The sequence below is a fragment of the Amblyomma americanum genome, chromosome 4 (assembly GCF_052857255.1).
Source record: "Amblyomma americanum isolate KBUSLIRL-KWMA chromosome 4, ASM5285725v1, whole genome shotgun sequence".
In the NCBI taxonomy this organism is placed as follows: domain Eukaryota; kingdom Metazoa; phylum Arthropoda; class Arachnida; order Ixodida; family Ixodidae; genus Amblyomma; species Amblyomma americanum.
The window spans coordinates 67,093,103-67,116,458 of record NC_135500.1 but is presented as its reverse complement, the minus strand read 5'-3'; the positions used below and the strand labels follow the sequence as shown (position 1 = coordinate 67,116,458).

Sequence of the window (23,356 nt, the reverse complement as noted above, 5' to 3'; positions counted from 1 at the left end):
CGCGGCCCGTAGGCTACTTTCTAGATTGGCCGCCATTGAAAGCATGTGGAAGTCGCCGACGAAGTTACGTCTGAATTGCAGGAAGTCATGCTGCAACTCCGTAATTCTCTGGCGCTTTTCTGGTGCACGTCGCAGTAGCCGGAAGGTGAATCCAGGCAGACACTGTTCCCGATCACCAACCGAGCCACCGCTGCTGTGTTTGAAGCGTCACCCCCGCTACAGCGGAGGCGTTGTAGTCGTTGTCCTCCGGTCAGGTGGCACATTAGGTTTTCGTTTGAAAGACGGCCGCCGTACTTGGAGGGTCTTTAGCGGGGGTTCCTCGTTGCCGTCCATATCTTTGATGGCTTCTCCGTTGCGGTCGTCGTGCGCCCGCTTTGCTGGCACGCTCGAATTCGGGGGCATGTCGACGTCATCCGTTTCGCATGCGGTACCCTGCTGCGAATGGGAAGCTGGTTCTCCATCCGAGCCGTCGCGTATCTTCCCTACCTCTGCCGTCGAAGCATAGTCGGGCGTTACGTCCACCAGGCCACAGTCCGCATTCGGCGTTCCATCCGGCCCGGGGTGTACAGGGGGCGTATCCTGCGAGGTCCCTTCAATGCTACCGTCACGCGTGGCTTCCGCGGCGTCTACCTCATCCATCAGGTGCTCTGCCATCTCATCCTTTCGGGCCGGGCCGCGCATTTCCGTTTGCTAGCCGCTGCAGACAAGGCCAATGTTGCCCATGCCCGTTCCCGTCAAATGCAATGTTGCCAAAAGAGACGCTGCAGCCAAGTGCAGTGTTGCCCACGCCCGTTCCCATGAAATGCAAGCGCCTGCCAGGCCCAAGTTGTATTGTAGTAAAGCGAATAGGCGAGTGTCACAGGCAGTGTGTAAAATTCCTGGCCTTTCACAAAGAGTGAAAGGTGAAAAGAGTGAAAAGTGTGAAAGGTAGATGTTTGTCAAATTGAGATTAAGAGCATGGATAAGGTCAGAGGCTATATATACGCTCTTCCCTGAATAAACACTGTTGAAAGTGTAGCGCTCGTCCTGTTCCCTTCCTCGTCCCTGTTGCCAGTTTGCGCTCTTATGTCTTTCACGAATATGCACCAACAAGGCCAGTTGCAAGTACTTCTTAGTCATATTTCTTCTACATCGGGCTCTCTGTTTTGTGTTCAACCCTCGCCTTCCCATGTTCCCCTGCTCATCGCAAACATCGTTGCCTTAACGTGCCGGGCCAGGCTACTTGGATTCTTCCTGCGAAAAGGACTCGTACCTAGTGAAGTCACTGGCTTCTTCGGTCCTTTTAGACCCACCGTAGGCCACGCCAAACGTGTCTGCAAGATACTCCGGTCCGAACTGTGGTACCAAGTGAGGCTGCTTCAAGATCTTCTAAGGGCAGCATACTACGCCCAAGACCAAGAGTGGCTGGCGGCCATCAGACATCGAGAAAGCAAGAAGCTCGCAGCCCAGAAAACAAAGCTTTGGTGGAAGTTGCACCATGAGCCATGTATCGAGACACTTGGAACAACTGAAGAAGGGGGAGACCAAGGATCCCGGACGCTATGATGTGTTAGTCCTGGGAGGAGCTGAACTCCCGGAAGGAATAGCGGCAGTCCTGAAGGAAGGCCTAAAATTTAGCGTACAAGCCAAACTCAAACCACACGAATGGCTAGCCCTTAACCGACGACTGGCCAACAAAACAACGAAAGAAAGCCAGGAAAGGTGCCTCTTGGACGGCGTTGACACCCTCCCTAGATCAGTCAGAGACCCAACCCTCACATCCATCGAGCTGATCCCACGGCGAAGGTCGTTTCGTTTTTTTAGAGCGAATGATCTGCAGCTTGTGCAGGCTGACAAAGAAGGCGGTTTTGTTATAATACCGTCCGGTTTGTACAACAAAAAGGCAATAGAAGCAGTCAAGAAGAACTTCAGGTCCGTGAAAGTGAAAACGAAGCAAATGAAGAAAGGTGCAGTGTCGTTTTGTGAGGAACTGCACCTGCATAAACTAGCTAGTGCCATCAGCAAGTGTGAAAAGAACTGCCTTTCGGTCTTTTTCTCGGCAAAAACTCACAAGCCAGCAATACCTTTCCGGACAATAGTAAGCGAAAAGGATAATTGGCAACGGCAAATCAGTAAATTTTTCTCAAGCACCTGAAGACTCTGGAAATAGAAGACTCCTTTGGAACTAAGAACTCTGATGATGTGATAGCCTTCCTTCAGACTAATAGGAACATTAGGTCTGGTTTTTCCGTTGATGTAGAAGACCTTTTCTACTCGGCTTCGCATCGACATCTCTTTTCTGCAGTGCCTGATTGCATTGATAGGAATGGAGCCACGGCTTCTCAAAACGCTTCTGGTTTGAATGTGGACAACTTCATGTCATTACTTGAGTTTTATCTGAAGGCCACTTTTATTCATTTCAATGACCAAACGTATCTACAAAAAAGGGCATTTGCATTGTCTCGTGTGTGGCCCCGGTACTTTGTAATATATTTTTATCTGAAATTGACCGCTCTTTGAGTGAAGCACTTGACACGGATTGTATAGTCCTCGTTTTTAGATATGTAGACGGTTACCTGGTCTTGTTGGCAGATAGCGATTTTAGTTTTGACGAAGCAGTAGCTGATGTTTTAGGTACGTTTGGTCGAAACAGCATGGGCCTTGCCTTCACTCACGAACTGCCTCCTAGCAGTAATAACCAATTACGCCAAATTACAGTTTTTAGACCTCACCCTAACCTTTCACCCTTCACATGTTTGCTGGCGATACTGTCCACGCACCAAGAAAAATTTGTTGCCATTTCATCCAAACCATTCTAAGACCGTTAAGAGGGCTATCGCTTCACAGTGCCTAGCGTCCGCACTAAAGAAGTCCTGCCACCATGCCACGCACTCCAGCTTTGCATCTCAGGTGTCCAGGTTGCAGAATGCAGGCTTCCGGGCTCCCCTGGTTTTTTTTTTATTCGAGAAGTGTGCCATGAGGCATAAGTTGAAAGAGGAAAGGGGGGGGGAAGGAATGTACGGGATTGAAAGTTAAAAGAAGGAGTGAAGAACCGTTGCGCTGAGGTAGTCGCAGAGGTTGTTAATGAAACGGTTGTCCATTGTCCACTTCACGAAGTCACTTTTGCGGTTCCACCGCAGGCCCACCTCCCTGAGGAGCCGTTTTCTGATAGCAGCCGTCGCTGGGCACGTCCACAACAAGTGCCGCACATCACATATGTCCGGTGCAGCGCTACAGTGAGGGCACCTGTCAGGTAGTGGCAGATCTTTGGCACGCCACCGATGACGGACAGATGGTGTCAGTGCCGCCCCTGCCCGAATCCGGCGCACGGATACCTCCTCCTGCCGAGTAGGACTACCGGGGAGAGGGTGCGAACATGGAGGAATTAGAGCGCGTGTTCGCTGGCGCAGAACTTCGGAATCGGAAACGTGGGACAGGAACGGATCTGGGGGAAGAGGGGAAGGTGGCGGATCGTCTAATGTATGAAGATGAGTCATAGCATCCGCTTGAATGTTATGTGGATCCTGGGCATGGCCGCGAATCCAGTGTATGCGCACAGGACATGGATACTTTGCGCAGATCACATGAATAGATTGTGAAATCTGGAACGTTCGTCGAACAGCCTTCAGCTGTTTAAGGGCGGCGCGGGAGTCGGTGTAAATGTGAACTGTATTGAATGTTGGAACGAGAGGAAGGGAAGCAATGGCATTGTAAATGGCTCGAAGTTCCAATGCCAGGGGAGTGCACGTATCAGCAGTATACGTCGCGCGAGAGTTGAGATGCGGATGAGATGGACTATACACAGCAGTAACTCCCCTCTCTGCAGAATGAGATGCATCTATGTATAATATGCACCCTTCAGGCAGATACGCTGCTGATACCGACGGGGAAACAGTGGGGCGATTGTCAGTGAGCTGGCAATAGGACCACGGTGGAAGTGTCTTTAAACGATGAAGTTTGAGAGACTGTTTTCGAGCTCTATTTGCCACCCGTTGGTCGATGATTTCACTGTGTATTAAGTTGGGCGAACTCCTGTAGCACAGGTATGGGTGTTAAACGAGGCAGATATGTTATGACGCGCATAGCCTCACGATTGATAGCTTCAAGGGAGTCCCACTGTCTGCGGGTGAGACGTTGAAATTGAGCCTGATATACTATCCGTGGCTGAAGGATAGAGCGCACAAGCTGGCGGGCCGTATGAGCACGTGCGCCACCAGAGCGCATAGCTATGCGACGAATCAGACCTAGAGTAGCGTGAGCCGATTTACGGGTGGCTTGCAGCCACGGGGTGCTAGTCCCAGATGTATGGAGGAGAAGACCAAGAATACGAACAGTTTCTACCTGAGGAATCAGAGAATTATGTACCGTAAAATTTAAAGGGGGAGCTTTCCGTAAGGCGGCTTTATTTCCAATTCGAATGAAACATGATTTAGTAGGAGAGAGTGTTAGACCCAGAGGTGGGAGGCAAGATGTCAATACATCCAGCGCGTGTTGAAGGACCGACTGATGAATAGACGCATCTGGATGACAGCACCACAAGGTGATATCATCGGCATATGCAAGCACGCGGATAGAAGGGATGGTCTCTAGGGCTCGAACAAGAGGAATTAAAGCCACATTAAATAATGTGGGGGCGAGAACGGAGCCCTGCGGCACTCCTCTATTGGAAGTGATATTACCAAAGGGCTTTCCGTGGACACGCACGCTGAAGGTTCGATTTGCTAAAAAGGCGTGAATGGAAAGGAGGAACCGGTGAGGGAGACCAAGAGTTTGAAGGGAGGCAAGAATGGCAGAGTGAAGGACGTTATCATATGCCTTTGTTATGTCTGTAGCGATTACGGTTCGTACAAGGTGACTCTGTGGAGAGTGGTCAAGCACGTCAGCAGCCAAAGTAGCAAGGCCGTCCTCCGTTGCAATTTGTGGGCGGAAACCAATTTGGGAATCTGGGTAACAATCATGGGATTCCAGCCACCATGATAAGCGTGCGGCTAGAATGTTTTCATAAAGCTTGCAGATGGTAGGGGTAAGGGAAATTGGACGAAGGGCCGAGAGAGATACTGGAGGCTGACCTGACTTGGGTATTGGAACCACAATAGAATGCTTCCAGTCTCCCGGCATGACGCCAGAAAGCCACACTTCGTTAAAAGTATCAAGTAGGGTTTCCAAAGCCCTCCCTTCCAAGTTACGGAATAAGGAGTTAGGTATGCCGTCGTGCCCGGGAGTAGTAGTAGTTTTTAAGCGGTCAATGGAGGCCAGCAGCTTTGCCATGGTGAGGTCAGAAGTAATCCCATCGGGGGGCTCTGTTACCGATAAGTCAGGTGGAGACGTAGCGGTGCAGTCATGGTTTGGAAAAAATTGACGGGCCGCTTGTTGTGCAAATGTGTCCTCATCCACATTTAGCGCGAGGCGAATGCTCTCTGTGTAATCTGCAACCTGAGAAGGGCGCTCCATGGCGTGAAACACTCTCCAAAGATGTCGATTGCCCTGCGTAGAGACAGGCGGGCACATCATGCAGCCCAGCGTTGCCTGCCTAGCCGCTTTGCATAGCGCCGCGCCCGTGCGGTAGCGCGGTGAAGAGTAGGAAGAGCCGAAGGGTCATCGGGGTGACGAGTAGCGTAAAGATCCGCCTGGCGACGAAGAGCCCACAGATTCAAGAGATGTATGTCCGGGTTTGGGTCGTCTTCATTTACAGTAGTGGTAATAGTGTGAGTAGCGAGAACAGCAGATAGAGTAGACATTGCTGAAGAGGGGTTGAATGTAGATAAATGATTGTCTGCGCGTACAGAGTCCCATGATGTTATTCGTACAGTGTGGCATATTTTCCGTAGACGCGTAGGCGTGAAGGAGATAAAAATAGGGCTGTGATCGCTACCCCAAGTCTCAGAATCAACAGCCCAACGAGGGTTACCGGGGCCTAACCACCAAGTCAAATCAGGTGAATACGGGCCACCTCGTGGGCGGGTAGAAGTATTCGGGTGGTTTAATAGTTGAAAGGAATGATCCGAAAAGCTCCCTTGGATGTGTGAACCCCTTGAGGAATCCGATGGGTAACCCCACGCAGTGTGTGCGCCGTTGAAGTCACCACCAACTAGAATAGGGATACCCGAGTTGGTAGAACGTAGAAAACGAACCCATCCCTGATTGGGAGATGCGGAGCCAGGACGACTATAAAAAGAAACTAGAATAAGGGGTGTGCGTGCAGGTTTTACGATAAGGGCGACAACCTCTTGACGTGTGTTGCACCATCGTGAAAGGTCGATCGGTGTGTGCGGAACTGAACTGTGAATATAAATTGCAGATTTACCTGGGCTGAGGGAGGAGGCGGTGCAACGGCGATCAGGGATAGATGGTGAATGGTATGCGCAGAAACCTGAAAGGCGTGGGAGTGCATTATGCTCTTGCAGTAGGAACGCCCATGCCCTCGGCTTTCCGTCGCGAAGGCGGATGTTCACTTCAGAGGCCTTATTAGCGAATCCTCGACAGTTCCACTGCACCACCATCGATGATGATGCGCTATCCATGACGAGGCCGAAGAGCTTCCACGATGAGGGATGTCACCTGCTTCATCAGCGCTAATATCTTATCCACTGTCGGGGTAGTCACGGCTAACAGGTGGTCGGCACCTGATTGTGGGCCAGTGCTTACCCTAGGTGATTCCTCTGATGATTGCTCCCGAGATATGAGAATCCTTCGAGAGGATTGAGAACGACGCTGTTCTCGGCGCTGGGTGAGTTCGTCTTGTCGGCGGCGAGCCTCCGCGATTGCATTGTCTAAAGCTGTGTCTTCATCTGTGGTATCCACATGTGATGGATGCACTGGACGTTTTGGCGTACCATTTGATCCGGGAAGGTGAGCCGCTTGTGCATATGCACGTTGGCGAGGAGACGTATGGTGAGCAGCAGGCTCAGATAAAGGAGGTTCAGGGAAGTCGTTGTCATCACATGCGAGAGCTGCAAAGCGATTACTTGTAGGAACATCCATTTTTGCAGGCGACTTGTGAAACTTCTTCGCTTGCTTCTTCTTTGGACAAGCGGGGGAGCGAATGTCATGGTCCGGCGATTTGCACAGGGCACAATGAGCTGTTGGTTCATTCATGTCGGCCACAGCTGCTGGATTAGGGCAGGTATTTTGCATGTGTCCTTCTTTGTGGCAGTGATAGCAAAAAATACGACGAGGTCGGAAGAGCTGTGGTTTGACGATCGCACCGTAGTAGGTTAGGTACTTCGGAAGAGTCAACGGGCCTTGCAGGATGAGCAGGTATGAGCCCCGGCGACCCATAGGCCGTGCTTGCAGTACAACATGAGTTGAGCAGCGAATATTTGCGCGCACCTCCTCGGGAGGGCTCGTGCTGTCGACATGATAAACCATGCAGCGGAGAGTGTCACGACCAGATGCAAAATATATTTGCACCGGGACATGCTTGCTGTCATCCAGGGGGATCCGCGAAACTGCGCAAAGTTTCTGGGCGTCCATCAAGGATGACAAGTTTACCGTGATGGTGTTCGATGGGCGATGGACGACAAACTCGCAGTAGTTCGAAGAGCCAAGGGCATGGTCAATTGTGGCTTGAACATTCCGGGCAGGGATGGCAGTCATATCAAAGCGCAATGTAGGCTTGATGGTAACGCGGAACGAGTTCACAGCAGGCGGAAGAGAGCCTTGACTCACGGGAGGCATCTGTGGAGGAGGCTCAGACGCTGGTGACAGCCCTTGGTGGGAATACTGAACTGGCGCGACGGGCACAGTTTCTTGAGGGAGTGCCACGGGCACGGAGGCGGTAGAGCAGTCCATGTCACAGGCCAATGTCGTAGCATCGGAAGACGGCGCAGGCTGGAGGCCCAGAGGCGCTGACGATTGCGTGGACGTGGAGGCTGCGTCAGGCGGCAACACAGCGGGCATCCGCGTAGCCGTCGTCGACAACGCAGAATCCATGCAGACGCGTAGCGCGTCCTCTCTCGGCAGCGCCGAGCTAAGCCTAGCTTGCCCCTGAGGGTTCCGGTTGGGTTTTCTCACTTGAGAATGCGCCCGCCGTGCCGAGAATTCCTCCGCAGGGGCGTCGTCAGCATTCGGTCTCACGGAGGGCACTGTCCGACCCACGCCACACGCGAGAACACAGCGAAAAGCGAAAACACAGACCTAGAAGCAGACACGTAGCCACCCACTAGGTCTTCGTCTTCTTCTTCGACCCCTCGTTCTCTCCGTGACGCAGACCTTGCTGAAAAAGCTGAAGGGCAGCAATGAAAACAACAGACCTCAAGAAAAAAGGCTGGAAAGGCCGGAAGTTGTACCTTACGTACACCACACCTCTCATAACCTCAAGAAGGTGGCCAATAAGTACGGCGTCAACGTGGTATTTTCAGCGCCGCGAAAACTAGCCGGAATGTGCTCACGTATTGGGAGAAAGGAAATGCAAGAGTGCGCCATAAGACACCGAACGCCACTTGTTGGCTGCAAGAAAGGAGTGGTGTACGAGTTCGCGCTTACATGCGGGAAGGTGTACGTTGGACAGACCGGCCGGTGTCTTAATGAGCGCCTGCTTGAACACAAGAATTCATTGAATAAGAAAGGAGCCCATCTTTCAGACCACTGCCAAGCATGCTCAAAAGAGAAACGTATAGTCTGCAAGCCCCGACTGCCTGAATGCAAAGTGCTACTGAAAAGCCGAGATAAGACCGAACGTGAGCTCGTGGAAGCCTTTTATATCAAGAAACGAGGTGACAATTGCATCAGTGATACCTCGGTTATTATCCGGCACAGTGAAATGATGTTTCTTGAGACATATCTGTGAAAGGTAGATGTTTGTCAAATTGAGAATAAGAGCACGGATAAGGTCAGAGGCTACATATACGCTCTTCCCTGAATAAACCCTGTTGAAAGTGTAGCGCTCGTCCTGTTCCCTTCCTCGTACGCGTTGCCAGTTTGCGCTCTTATGTCTTTCACGAATATGCACCAACAAGCCCAGTTGCAAGTACTTCTTTGGCATCACCGTATGCTGATATTGTGAAATAACATTGAGTGGCAGTTGCGTTGGTGCGTACTGGCAGTTTCGTTGATGCGTGCGTACTTGGTGCGTTTTTCTCAGATCTATCTGCCGTAGGTTAAAGTTTGGGCACATGAGCGCAAAACAGGTTTGTTGAAAATACTTTTCATGAAACAGTTACTTATGGTACTGAGTACTGTGTAACAAGAAAGTATCTGCCGAGACTATGTTCAACTGTAAAAAAATGTCTGAACAGTGAGAAGTAAATCAGTCATAGTGTTGTGGCGCAGGGGTTCACTAGAACCCGGGCTCCATTTGGTAACGTGTCCGAGCCTTCAGGTTGAAGAAATATGGAACTTCAAGCTTGGGAAAACGAAAAACAAATGGGTTTACTGGCACTTTTCATGAAACTTGATTACATAATTTAAAAGGAAACAGAAAGAGCAAACAGTCAAGAATTAAAAGTTAATAGCGTCGAGCAACGGGATGAACCTTGTCGTCAGGGCCCAGAGCGATCGTTCGTACTCAGGATTCTCGTTAAACACACTGAGGCTCCGCCGCTTTCACCACACGATTCACAGATCGGAAGAGTCGCCGCACATAGCACGCTGAGCCCTGTGGGAATGGGCGAGGAGGATACGGAGGTCCGCTGCTACTTCGTCCCCGGGAATGCGCTTCTGCCCGCTTCCTTTCGTCATCTTTTCCATCGTCGGTCGCGTCTCACGGTCCGACACAAGGGGAGGCTGCGTGGGAGATTCCACGGGTAGTTTCCCCGAGACATCTTTTTTTTTCTTTTTCGTAAGGTCAACGAGGGGTCAAACAACGTGCTGCTAGCAGGGTTGTAACAATAGTTAACAGCAAATTGAGAATCAGAAAAGGAGCATTACAAAAAATCCTGTGTTTACTTATAAGAACAGATAACACAGTGTTCCCAAAAATATCTGGGAAGAATGTATGCAAAAGGACGTAGCAAACATGATTGAAGTTTTCTGCCAGCATCTCACCTCCCCCCTCTTCCCAGAAAAAAACAAAAAAACTTGAAGCATGTTATGAGTAATTCAAGATTGGGCACAAGTGTTTAAGTTCATTCTAAATATAGATTTTTTAAAGTATTTGCAAGATACCAAGTTATCATGAGAAGTACTGAATATAGAATATTCAATCTGTGGTAGAAGAAGCACCAAGAGATATTAACAGAAGAACTAGGGGGCTGTGCTGATCCTGTGCCATTGTCTTGTGCTGCTGTTGCCATGGTATACCAACAACTCACCAATGTAAGGTTCTCCTCTGTTGTATGTTAGCTATGTGCATGTTTGAGAGAGTTTTCCATGGCCACTCTTGTTAACTCCTATCATCCAGAAACCTTGAGTCACAGTCATGACCTTGTGATGCACTGCTATCTTCTGTTTAGTCAGCCTCAAAGGTTTGCAGAATGTGGCTGTGTAGGAAAAACTTCATTGGTGTGCTGGTGCCTTGTGTACCAGTTGCCTGGCATTATGCCAGTGAATTGAGTGTGCATGTTCCCTCATGATTGCCTTGGAAATGTTGCTATGGGTTATGGCGCATGTATATGGGTTTTCCTGCGCACCCAAATTTCGTTGAGTTTTGTCAGGATCATACATGTCAGAAGGGCTGGTAGTTATTATATCAGAGCAGTGTGAATGTGAAAAAACATACTGCAGTGGGTAAATGAAAACTAAAAAGACCGGTACGATGTAAAGCTGCTGAAACCGCTCACCAGTTCTTTAAAAAGTGAACATATCACCACTAAATTAAAGCTTCTGTTTGGGCGAGTTGGTAATGATCCATTTGCTTCAGTGGTTGTGTTGCTTGTCTTCCTTTCATGTGTCCCGTCTTCCCGCACTCTTTAACAATCACATCACTACTACGCTTCACAATTTTTTGCCTAATGTGTTTGTCTTGGGTGGCTTGCAAAAATGGCTCAAGCTTGCAGATCTGCAATGTCAACAGGCCTGCATATCAAGGTCCACAGAATGTTGAATTATGGAATAACTTGGACGATGATCTGCGTGCATTGCTAAATAACCAATTTCAAAAAGAACTGCCTAACTATGTTATTGACATTGTTGTAATCAAATGCCGTGTAGCCCACCCCTGTTATGCCTCTTAAGAGAAGAGACAGCAGTATGTGTAAATAAATAAAAAAGTCGAATGCTTCCTTCCCAAAAAATTGATGCCATGCAATGACACCGTTTTTTAGACATCAACTGATAATCCTTATCGCATGCTTTGTAGCATTTCCAACCTTTGTAGAGTTTCCAGCAGTCAGCCTGTCTGTAAAGGCGTTTTTTGTTATTATTTCGGCGATGTAGGTGCCGATTAAACCAAGGCGCAGTGTTAGTGCATGAATCTGTCAATAAGAACAGCATGTTTATTACTGTTTATCAATGTGTACTGTACGCGTTAAGTGGCATATGAAACAAGTCAGTCATACTCGGATAATCTAGTCCGCAGAAAATGTTGCTTATTTCGCACGAAACGCGACCACAGAATAGAAAAAGCCAATTCAGCAGCGAGAAGAGGCAATCGATGTGTGGTGAGTGTGAAAAACGAGATCCATGCATGGGGACAGAATGCCGAAAAAAAACTCCGGACCATAATCAGCTCGGCATTCTTTCCGACTTTCCTCAGCAGCACCTCGTGGTAAGTCAACTTCACACGACCGCATGTTCCCTTTAACAGTGTACCATACTGTACAGAAAACTAACATCCACATCAGTGTGACGCTGCATGTGACCGAAGGTGTGGTTTGACTCAATTTATGAGGACTGGAAGGAATACATCACTCGTCTGACATCCGCACTGTGCAGAAAGTTGTGTGGACTCTGTTGTGCAGCTCCTTAACTTATGTTTCGAACAGAAAACTCGCAGTGCCTTGGTGGGAAGTACATTGTAGGCAATGACTTGTTTGATGAGAAAGGGCCTGGTCTTGCAGCGTCAGTAATCGTAATTTTTATTTTTGGTTAAGTACACAGACAATGAATACAGGGGAAAGGATGATGCACTGCTGCTGCTGCTTGCCATTTACTGTTCGCACTCTTGCACAGACTTATGCAGTAAAGAGTGCTGGCACTGTGAATGAATAAGAATCATCATCATAACGGCAGGTTTCTGCAGTAAAATGTCAGCCGGAGTAGATGTGCAGTTTTCTCTTTTCAGACTATGAATTATTTCTGTTTAGACAATTCCTCGGGTTATCAGATATGCTTCTTCCCGTTACAATATGTCGAAGATACGTTGGCATCTGCATACTCTGCAATGAAAGCTGAAGAAACCACCATTCTCTGACTTTTACATTTTTGCAATGCTTGTGAAAACAATCATTTAACTGTACCCCAGCCTGCCGTTAAATAAACCGTACCTAAGACAGCGGGAACCAATGTAAAATGAATCCTGTGCAATTCAGCGCCACGGCCGGGATTGAACCCCCGTCTTCCGGGTCAGCAGCCGAGCGCCATAACCACTGAGCCACCGTGGCGGGTGTTGCTGAAGGCTTCATGGTATAGTCTCCAGGGCATTTCAGCTGTTGCATAGCTTGGAAATCAGGCAGAAAAATAATGTGTTTTTTTTTCTGCACAGCACTAGTTGCATTACTTTGTAGGATGAGGGCAACCACTTCTGGTTAAAAAGTGTACAAAGAAATATGTAAGGAAAAAATTTCGCTGCACAATATTCAGTGTATTAGACCCTGCTGTCATCGGCCAGGTGTTCAGAAGGGCACACTGGGGTACATAATTTTTCCGCTCCTCACGCCACAGTTTCACCTGAGGCTGCAGGATGTGAAAATGAATAACTTTTTAAATGACCACCTCCATAAGCATGCAAAGAGAACAAAGCCACTCAAAAAATAATGAAAACAAAGCTGTTCACTTGCATTGTGATGACCACTCGGGAAAAAAAGCACACAAGAAAAACAGTTGCGGTGAAAATTAAGTGGTATTTGGTCTTGAGATATGACTGCGGTTAAGCGCAGAGGAACTGAGCTTAACAACAGTTCAAAGCTCTAAATTTACAACTATAAGCAGCAAGTACAATTTAATTTAGTCCAACCAGTGAGGAATGAAACCGAAATTAAACTGGGAGTTAGACAGGTCCAACATTTGACCTCAGCTTTGACGCACAGACTCTAGCATCGATACTGCCAGATTCGGGAACGGCTCAACTCAGCAGTGCAATGTCTGTCATTGTGCAGACATCCTGCACAAGAATTGGAATTTCGTTAGGGAACATGCAAATGGTGCTAACATGAACAGAACCATATGCAAACAGATAGGTGAACCAGGGAACCTATAACTCCAGTACAAAAGGTGCAAACGCACACAAACCTGGAAGGATTCTGCATAGCCAACAAAGCCCACATATACATTGGCTCACCATCGTTGTCACAGAGCAGCCAAGAAATCGCATTCCTCACAGGGAGGTCACAGGCAAATGAATGTGCGCATCAATGACATCCTCATCGTGAGTCTTCAGGAATGCCTGCAGCTGATGCAGTAGACCAGGAAGTGATGAACAACTGGTGAAAAAGCAAGTCGTCTACAGGGCCACTGTGGATACAACAGCAAACACAGAATCGGACACCCAGTGTGAATCCTGACATCATGTCTCTCACGGCCTGTGATGCACTTCGCACCGCAGTACAACTTTTGCGACCGGCAAAATGTTCATGTTTCTCAGATTATAATTTGAAATTCACTGCTTGTTGTTATGCAGAAAAGAATACTGTAATCGCAAAGTATATATCTGAATAAATGTCTTCTTTTTTTTTTCTTCCTAATTTGTTATGGACAGTTTTGACGGGGTACAAAAGTACCATATTAACGAGGCATGCCTCTATAATCATGCAGCATTCGAAAAATACCACCTGGTTTCGCAAGATATGCATGGCCTTCATAAAGAACGTCCCTCATCTCTGCTATGACAAAAGAAATACAGAAATGGTAGGGCAGTAAGTTGAGCACACAGAAAAGGTATTATGCAAAACTTTCTGAACTAAACAGCAGCCAGCCAAACAAGCTTCAGTGTTCATTTTGAGAGTCCTTTCAATGTTCCTGTTATGAGGAAGCCCACTAACTTTGCAGGCATCTTCTAATGTGGTTGTATCAAAGGACGAACAGCATGATAAACACTGCCACTATAGTGGGAACGATGCATAGGGAGACTCTGGATACCAATGATGGCAGGGGGTCACCTTTATCTCGGCCATGGAAGAACAGATGTGGTAACTTGCAGACAGTGGCTACATACAGAGTGCTACAACGTGGAGTTTCTGGAGTGCACCCATGGCAATAAACAGTCTCACAGTAAAGTATTCCTGCATCATGGTCGGCTGCTGAAGTGTCAAGCAAGAGTGATTTCTGCATATTTCCAACCAGTCTGCTGGCGCTTATTGATTGCCGAATGGCCATTACTTCAAACAACATTTCTGGTCATGTGCCACTCTGTGTCAAAAAGAGGTGGGACCTTGCCCATTTTCAAAGTTCACTCACTTAACAAGGAAATGCAAGAACCAGTCAGAAAGGCAATGCAGCAAGCAATACGGCACTTGATGTAAGCAATAGGATTTCAAGTCAGCATGATATGTCCGGCAGTCTGTCCCACACCTCCATTTAAGAAGGGACGCAACTTTCAACAAAATTTAGTTTATTTCTAGCTGTATTTACATAAAATGTTCTGAGCAATTTAAAAATAATTTTATGACTGCTCTCATCAAATGTGACTGTTTTATGTGCAGAACATTATTTTCCGATATATATTTTTCTTTAAACCTGCAAAGCTAAAAAAACGGCAGAAGGCTAGTTCAACATTCATTGTTCTTGGAGGGTGAAGTCATTCTTCTAATTCTTTTTGTTTTGCAAAGCTCAAATTTTTGTTTTGAATTTTTGAGATTCAGTGTTGGTTGACATATTAAAGTGAGAAGAGAATTTCATAAAAGAAGTTTAAAATTCATAAATTTGAAAAAAACGGTTGTCTAGACCTGCGCTGCGGTCCTAGGAGTGCAACGAAACAAGTGGTCCACAAAACAAAACTGTTGGGGACAAAAATGCTCCGTAAGGCATGTATCTAGGCAGAAAACCTTAACAGAGAAAATTGCCCCTTTCTTTAATGTTTCGTCACTATTCACAGCCGCCGAGGTTCATGAAACAATTTTTTTTACAGTACTTCCCAGTCGATTACAAGAATTAAATTTGGGGACAGCAGAGTCATTCCACGCGAAAGTGATGCACCAAAATCTTGGTATTTTAGATTTCGTTGACAAAATTCATGGAAGACCAGTCCCAACAGAAGTGTAGAGACCTTCCTTCAAAGAAAAAAAATTTGTCTCCATTTATCATGCTTCAAAGTATAAGACATCACCTTCATCTGGGCATTTTGCAAGAAAAATTGTTCAGGAACTGGTCCTTGTCGGCACAGTTTATCTCCGCGTGTAGTCTGGTATTGAGATGCCCTGTCATGTCTCAAAAAATAAACTGTGGATGATGCCATTTTGGTTTAAAATGGTAGTGCTTAACAGGAGAAAAATTTGAAGCTTTCCGCATTTTTTAAACTAAACTTGGAGTCTAAATTTAAGCAAACTTTTTTGGAGTTTTGCCTGAAACCTTGATCTGGCACTTTTTGAATTAAACTTTAACCTTGCGTTGTTCTGTAATTTAATAAAAGTACATAGATATCTGCGGAAACGGCCACATTGAGGACTAGAACACGCTATGTGGGCAACGGTGCTAGACAAGAAAATTAGCCAAATGGTCAACCTATTTAGTTTCGCATATTAAAAAAACTAGAAAAATATTTTTTGTTGGCGAGAAATAAATTTTTATGAAGGGGTTCCAGCGATGTGGTGCCAGCACCTGGTATGGTCCGTCCGGTGAAACGCTGCTTTTATTTCCGGCCTTGCTAAACTAGCAATTGCCATTAGCATTGGACATATTGTGAGAAGATGGCGCAATGGAGCCATTTCAGTGTTTTCATTTATTCTTAAAGAATATGTTTGGCCGGAATACTCATGGTATACAGGGAATGCCATGTTATTCCCTATAGATATGACATAAACGCAGGATTTAAAAAGCCAAAATGAAAGTGTTAGATGTATAAGCATTTATTATTTACATTTCACTTGACTGAGGCATCAGCCTCGCCGATTATTCTACTTCCAAAACTGTGGTGTATAGCAAATGGAATGTTTAATAAACCATTTGTATTCAATAAAATGGGACAGCTTGTATATGCACAAAATATCAAAATATGAAGGGGAGACTGTATACTACAGCAAAAAAAAAAGGGTTATAACATCATGTGGCCTGAATTGGGAACAGCTGGGGATAAGAGTTAATGGAAAATACCTAAATAATCTGCGATTTTCTGATGACATTGCCTTGCTGAGTCAATCAAGAGGTGAACTGCAAATCATGATCAATGAGTGAGACAAGCAGAGCAGAACGGTGGGTCTAAAAATTAACACGCAGAAAGCCAAAGTAATGTTCAATAGCCTAGCAAGGGAACAGCAGTTCACAATTGGAAGCGAGATGCTGGAAGTGGTAAGGGAATATGTCTACTCATTTAGTTTCGCATATTAAAAAAACTAGAAAAATATTTTTTGTTGGCGAGAAATAAATTTTTATGAAGGAGGACCGCCTTCGTGAGCATAATCGCAATGTACGCAACAAAAACGAAAATGACGGAGAGCTAGTCAAACATTGCAATGCATGTGATAAGTGCAGGCTGTTACTAGACAAGTGTTTTTTAGTAGGAAAAAGTAAGGACAAGCGCACTCGTGAGATTATAGAAGCAGAAAAGATAGCTAGATTAGAAAGTTCTTTTGTTAGCACTCCTTCAGTCAAACTATCGAAAAAAGAACTGGCCTACCTACGCTCACACTGAGTTTTGCGCATGCATTGTGATGACACGGCAATAAGTGCATTTATAAATTGATGTGTTTTTTCCCAATAAAGTTGTTGGAAGTCAGCGCTGTGTGTGTCTACTCGTCTTGGTCCCTTGTCCTGTTTGCGCTATTTCCACGAAACATGAACCAACAAGCCCGAATTTCCACGTTGCTCAAGCATATTTCTAGTTCAACGGGCCCTTTTCAATGTGCTTCCCTGGATCCTTCTATGACTGTCACGTTTATTGCCGTGGCCACATGCCGTGCCAGGACCCTTTCGTTCTGCATTCGGAATCACATCTTGCCGGAAGACGTCAAGAGGCTTTTTGGTGGCTTCCTTCTTTCAGCTGGTCACATAGCAAGAGTGTGCAAGATCATGAAAGCTGAGTACAACAGACAAGCCAGGCTCTACAGACAACTCTTGGCTGCTCAGCTGTTCGACCATCATGCCGCCTCGGAAGCTTCTCGCCGACTCCAGCAATTCCTCCGCATCGCTGCTCGCACCACCGAGTTCCTCTGGAGCACGCATTTGAACCAGCTTCGGAATGCAGTCGAGCTATAGCAGCAGTCAGTTAAAAACCAAATTCACGCCTTAGAACCGCTGGACCTACCTCCCGTTGTATCTCGTGTCCTCTCCCTGGGGCCCAAGTTCGCAGTTCAGCCTCAGCGGTCGCCACCGGAACTCCTCTCGTTAGTGCACAACATATCTCGGAATGCACCCCCCAGTGAGCATGATCACTGCATCTCGGAAGGCGTTGACGTTCTTTCCCGCTCCAATTCTGCCCCATCCAGACAACCGGTCAAGCAGGTTCGAACCTTCCTCATGGAGAGTGGCCTCACGGTGATTCCCGCCGATAAAGAAGGTGGATTTGCAATTTTATCCTCAGTAACTCTTTAAGTCAAAAGCTGATAGTGCTGTGTCTTCCGTGTTCGCTTGCCATGAGGGCATTAAGGTAGCTAAAGTTAATAGCCAAGTGTTACAATTGTGTAACAAGTTCAACTTGTGTAGCCTCTCTAAGTGCATTTCAGACGCAAAACAAGACTTCCTTCATGTTTTTTTCAGTGCAAAAACCCATAAGCCTGAGAGGCCTTTTAGACCAATCGTGTCTGAACAAGGCACGTGGCAAAGACAGGTGTCTCGTTTCTTGCAATGTAAGCTCAGCCTGCTAAAAACAAAGGATCCGTTTTTTGTAGAAAATTCTAGCGAAGTTCTTGATTTTATGCAGTCGGGTAAATGTGATAACCTTCGCGCTTTTTCTGTCGACATCAAAGACCTGTACTATTCACTGCCGCATGATAAGTTACTAAAATGTGTTGAAGAGTGTAATGACCAGCTTAGAATCGTTGCTTTTCGAAACTCAGCAGGTATTAGCGCTAGCAGCTTTTTAGAACTTTTAATTTTTATCTGAGGTCCACCTTTATCCTGTGGAATGATAAGCCCCATCTTCAAAAAGAAGGAATTTGTATTGGCTCCTGTATAGCCCAGATTTTAAGTGACCTCTCTTTAGCCGAACTTGACAAAGCCGTCAAAGACAGATTAGACAATATGCAGGTTGCCAAATTTTTTAGGTACGTTGACGATTTCTTGATTTTTATTGACATTGACCACGACTCCTTTGAATCCAAGGCCCTTAACATTATAACTATGCTCAGACAAAGTATGAAACCGCTTGTTCTAACTTTGAACTGCCTTTTAATGACAAGCTAAAATTCCTTGACATTAGCATCGTCTTTCACCCTGGTCATACCTGCTGGGCTTATTATGAACCCCGCAATAGCAAGCCTCTCCTGCCCTTCAAATCTGTCCACTCTAAACTGGTAAAAAGAGCGATAGCGAACCTGTGCTTTCAAAATGCCCTCCGAAAATCCTGTCCGCATTTGATGTACATAAGTTTGCAACAACACTGCAGTAGGCTATCACATGCTGGCTATCCTGGTCTTCTTCAGATTTCAGTAGCGGAAAGTTTGCTCAGAAAGCTGAACACTGAGCTGCAACCTGGTGCGCATGTGCCCTTGGAGAGACAGAGAAAAACAATGTCCGTTATTCCATACTTGCATACCATCTCTCACAATCTTAAGCGCATTGCTAATCGTATCGATATGTCAGTTGTTTTTCCTGCCCCTGAAAAGCTAAACAGTCTATGCAAGGTTAACAAATGTGCTCGTCCTGTGTCCAATCAATGCGCGAAGAAGCATCAAATTCCATTTGTTGAATGCAAGGTTGGGGTAGTGTACCAGATTCCAATTTCTTGTGGACGCCATTATGTAGGTCAAACTGGTCGCTGCCTCAACGACCGCCTTCGTGAGCATAATCGCAATGTACGCAACAAAAACGAAAATGACGGAGAGCTAGTCAAACATTGCAACGCATGTGATAAGTGCAGGCCGTTACTAGACAAGTGTTTTTTAACAGGAAAAAAGCAAGGACAAGTGCACTCGTGAGATTATAGAAGCAGAAAAGATAGCTAGATTAGGAAGTTCCTGTGTTAGCACTCCTTCAGTCAAACTATGGAAAAAAGAACTGGCCTACCTTCGTTCACACTGAGTTTTGCGCATGCACATTGATGACACGGCAATAACTGCATGTATAAATTGATGTGTTTTTTCCCAATAAAGTTGTTTGAAGTCAGCGCTGTGTGTGTCTACTCGTCTTGGTTTCTTGTCCTGTTTGCGCTATTGCCACGAAATATGAACCAACAAGCCCGAATTTCCACGTGCTCAAGAATATGTCTACTTAGGGCAGGCAGAGACTGTTGATCCGGATCATGAGAGGGATATAACTAGAAGGATAAGAAGGGTGGAGCGTATATGGCAGGTTCTATCAGATCATGAATAGCAGTTTACCAATATCCCCCAACAGGAAAGTGTACAACAGCTGTATCTTGCCGGTACTCGCCTATGGAGCAGAAATGTAGAGGCTAACAAAAAGGGTTCAGCTTAAGTTAAGGACAACACAGTGAGCCATGGAAAGAAAAATATTAGGTGTAACGTTATGAGACCGGAAGCGGGCAGAGTGGGCGAGGGAAGACGAGTTAATGGCATCCTAGTCGAAATTAAGAGGACGAAATGGGCTTGAGCAGGGCTTGTAAAGCGAAGGCAAAACAACCATTGGCCCTTAGGGGTAACGGAGTGGATTCCAAGAGAAGGCAACAGTAGCAGGGGACGGCAGAAAGTTAAGTGGGCGGATGAGATTAGGAAATTTACGGGGATACGGTGGCTGCAGCTGGCAAATGACAGGGTTAATGGGAGAGACATGGGAGTGGCTTTTGCCCTGCATTGGGCGCAGTCATGCTGATGATGATAATGATGAAGATAGATGGCGTGCTCATATATTTTTGTCGGCATTCTTGGCGATATGAAAGCCTCAGTTACCTTCCTTTCGGCTTTACCTCTTGCCTTTGCAAAGGACACTGTGTTTTCAAGGGCTGGGCAGCAGCCATGTTTCTTGCATTTACTACAGTGCATTGCGAATGGGCATACTCCCACACGGTAGGTGAATCTCGGCCTGTATTCCAAATTGTCTCCCTTTTGAAAACGTCCCTTTCAGCGACACCTAATTGGCCAAAATGCCGGAAGCAGATGTGCATCTACTTCCGCCATTTGGGGCAGTCAGGTGTCACCGAATGGAATTTTGAAAAAAGACAACGCGCAAAACAAACAACACAGGAGAAAGACAGACGAAACAAGTGCAACTCTGCAACTGTGTATTCACTTGGAAAACGAGTGAATAGATCAGCAAAAAAGGCAAGACCAGGCTTCAACAAGCTGGCTATCCTACTCTGCTCAGTTGCCAAAGTGTTACTGAAAAAGGTTAAAAAAAATAAAAGCGTAATAACAGTGCAAAAAATGATGTTGCCAAACAAAACTAAACCTGTGATAATTCCTTATATTCATAAGATGACACACAATCTGAAACATGGTATTTTAGTAGAACACGTTCTTGGGCAAGTTGGTTCATAGCTTGAGTGGATGAAGCGCACAAAAGACATGTGCCGTGTCTTTTGTGCGCTTCATCCACTCAAATCTGAAACATGTTGAGGCAAAGTTTAAAGTTCGTGTAGTTTTTCCACCCCCCGGAAGCTGTTCTTCTTGTGTGGCAAAATGGATTCAAACAAACCGAGAGAAGCAGAATGCCAGAAAAAGCGTGTGACGCCGTTTGTGAAATGTGCAGTGGGCGTAGTTTATCAGATCCCGCTGACGTGTGGTAAATCTTACATTGACCAAACGGGCATATGTATTACTGATAGCCTTGCTGACCATAATCACGCATTAAAGAACGGCACGGGTTCTTTCTTACCACATTACTGTAAAGCCACAAAATACCAGGAGGTTCTAAAACATTTGCATTATTGAACAAGATGAAAATAGCCCAAGTTGTGGCAAATATCTAATAAAAAAAGAGCATTACCTAAAAGATTTACCTGTACCATTCACGGTATCTTGTTCACAACTTCTCTTCCGCTCTAAGAAGAAAGTCCACAGGGTAAACTGTTCTGTGGTCGTGGAACGCAGCCATCTGCACATACATTGAATTAAGGTTGCCCAAACGGCACTCTTTTACGCCATGTATTCATGTAGTCTCTTACGCACTAAAAAAACAAAACGTGGAAAGCACAGTTGTCCCAGATAAATTACTCACCTTCATTAAACTTATCCCATACCACCCCTACGGCAGACATCGTTGCTTCACCGTCTCACCGGCGTCGATGCAAAGAATGAAAGCGAACTATATACCCACCTTGAATTAAGCTTGTCCAAACGGCACTCTCATAGTCTGATAGTCGCCGCAAGCGGCAGTCATCGTTGCTGTCATCGAAAAGCACGAACACCCAGATGCGGCAGGGCGCCACCATTTGCAATTACCGGCGTCGCGTCTATTTTCCACACTTTGCCATGGGAGCAGCTGCTCCGCGTGCGCGTTGGCGTAGGCAACCATGGCATGTACATAGTTGTCATGGCAACAGCTGCTCCGCGCGCGCGTTGGCGTGGGCAACATTGAACTTGTCTGCAGCGGCTAGCAAACGGAAATACGCGGCCGGGCCTGCCACACTCGCGCATGTACGCACACACTGGGTCTCGTCGTGGCCGAAGCGACGGCAGGTTCCGCAGTGCGGCGCACTGCACTCTCAACGTATATGCCCAGTGCCTCGGCACCGAAGGCAGAGCGGGGCTCCACCAGGGACGTAAACAAGGGCAGTATCCTCCGCGACACGTAGCTGATGCGGCAGGTCTTCAATAGTAAGGCCTGCGTTTAATTTGAGCGTTGAACGCGTCGTCGACGCTTTATCGACGCAGCCGCTCACCTTCCACTTTTGTTTAGCTATATCGGTCACTTTTCCGAAAAGCGCCAGCGCCGACCGCACGTCGTCATCGCGCGCACCGTGTAGCATCCAATACAGCTTCAGCCGGACGCCCCGGTTGCTTGGATCGATGACCACACAGCGGTGCTTTTTGACGTCGAACCCCTCGGCCTGCATAATCTTCTCTCTCCCTTCTTCGTCTTTGAATGTTACCGCCCACAAGTGATTCATTTGATATGCACCGAGGGCAAATACTTCCGGCAGCAGTGACAAACGCGTTAGCGCGTCACGGAAATTTTCAACAAGGAAAGGCCGCGCTTGAGTGTGGCCATGCAAAAAAACTGTATTTAAAACGGTCGAACCTGTAGGCAGATGTGGCAGAACCAGCTAGTAATCCTCGTTCGGCTTGTCTGTACACCTGATACCGCGGCCCGGCTGGGCCGCTCAAACCGCTCCTCGGGAGCCCATCGAAACATGTCCGTCACGCTCGGAGGCCGGAAGTAGAATCCTAGACCAACGAGCCGATGTGCTGAATCGGCAAATGCTGACCGATTTTCTATGTGCTATGGGGCTACGAAAAAAGGAACAAAGGTACGTTGCGCATGAAGGAGCATGTGAAAAAAAAATAGCTGCGAGTCAGTCTGCTTAACGAAGACCGAAGGATGGCGGCCGGAATATGAAATGCCGCGACCAGTACTCGGCGAAGCAAAATGGGAGTCTGGGCTCGTCCGGGATTTGAATTCGGGACCTCTCGCACCCGAGGCGAGAATCATACCACTAGACCAATGAGCTTTTTTTTGTCTTTATTGCCGAGCTTGGACAACGTGTACAAAAACAAATTTACATGATACCCTTTTCAGGAGGGAATCTGACACTAAACCAGCTGTTGCAGTTGCAATATTACCAGCTGCTGGCTTCATCATATTAAAAATTCCTCAGGGTCACCAAGGGCTCTACCCTCGAGAGCCATTCAGGAACTTGACCAGCCGTTTTTTTTTATTTCAATGAGCCAGTGCACACTCACGAAAGTAGATTCGGGCAGGCCTCGCATCCGATTCACAGTAGTATGCAGCCATTCGCGATCGCCAAATAGCATGGAGACCCAAAAGCAATATTGTGTCATGAGGTACAACAGGCCGCGGTTGCTCAGAGGTTAGGTCGCTCGGCTACTGATCCGAAGTTCCCGGGTTCGAACCC

General features: G+C 46.8%; 1 pseudogene; it reads right to left on the bottom strand.

The window, feature by feature from the left end:
- Window positions 1-216: 216 nt before the first annotated feature.
- LOC144129551 (uncharacterized) lies at window positions 217-22,627 on the bottom strand (annotated as a pseudogene).
- Between the last annotated feature and the right edge of the window lie 729 nt (window positions 22,628-23,356).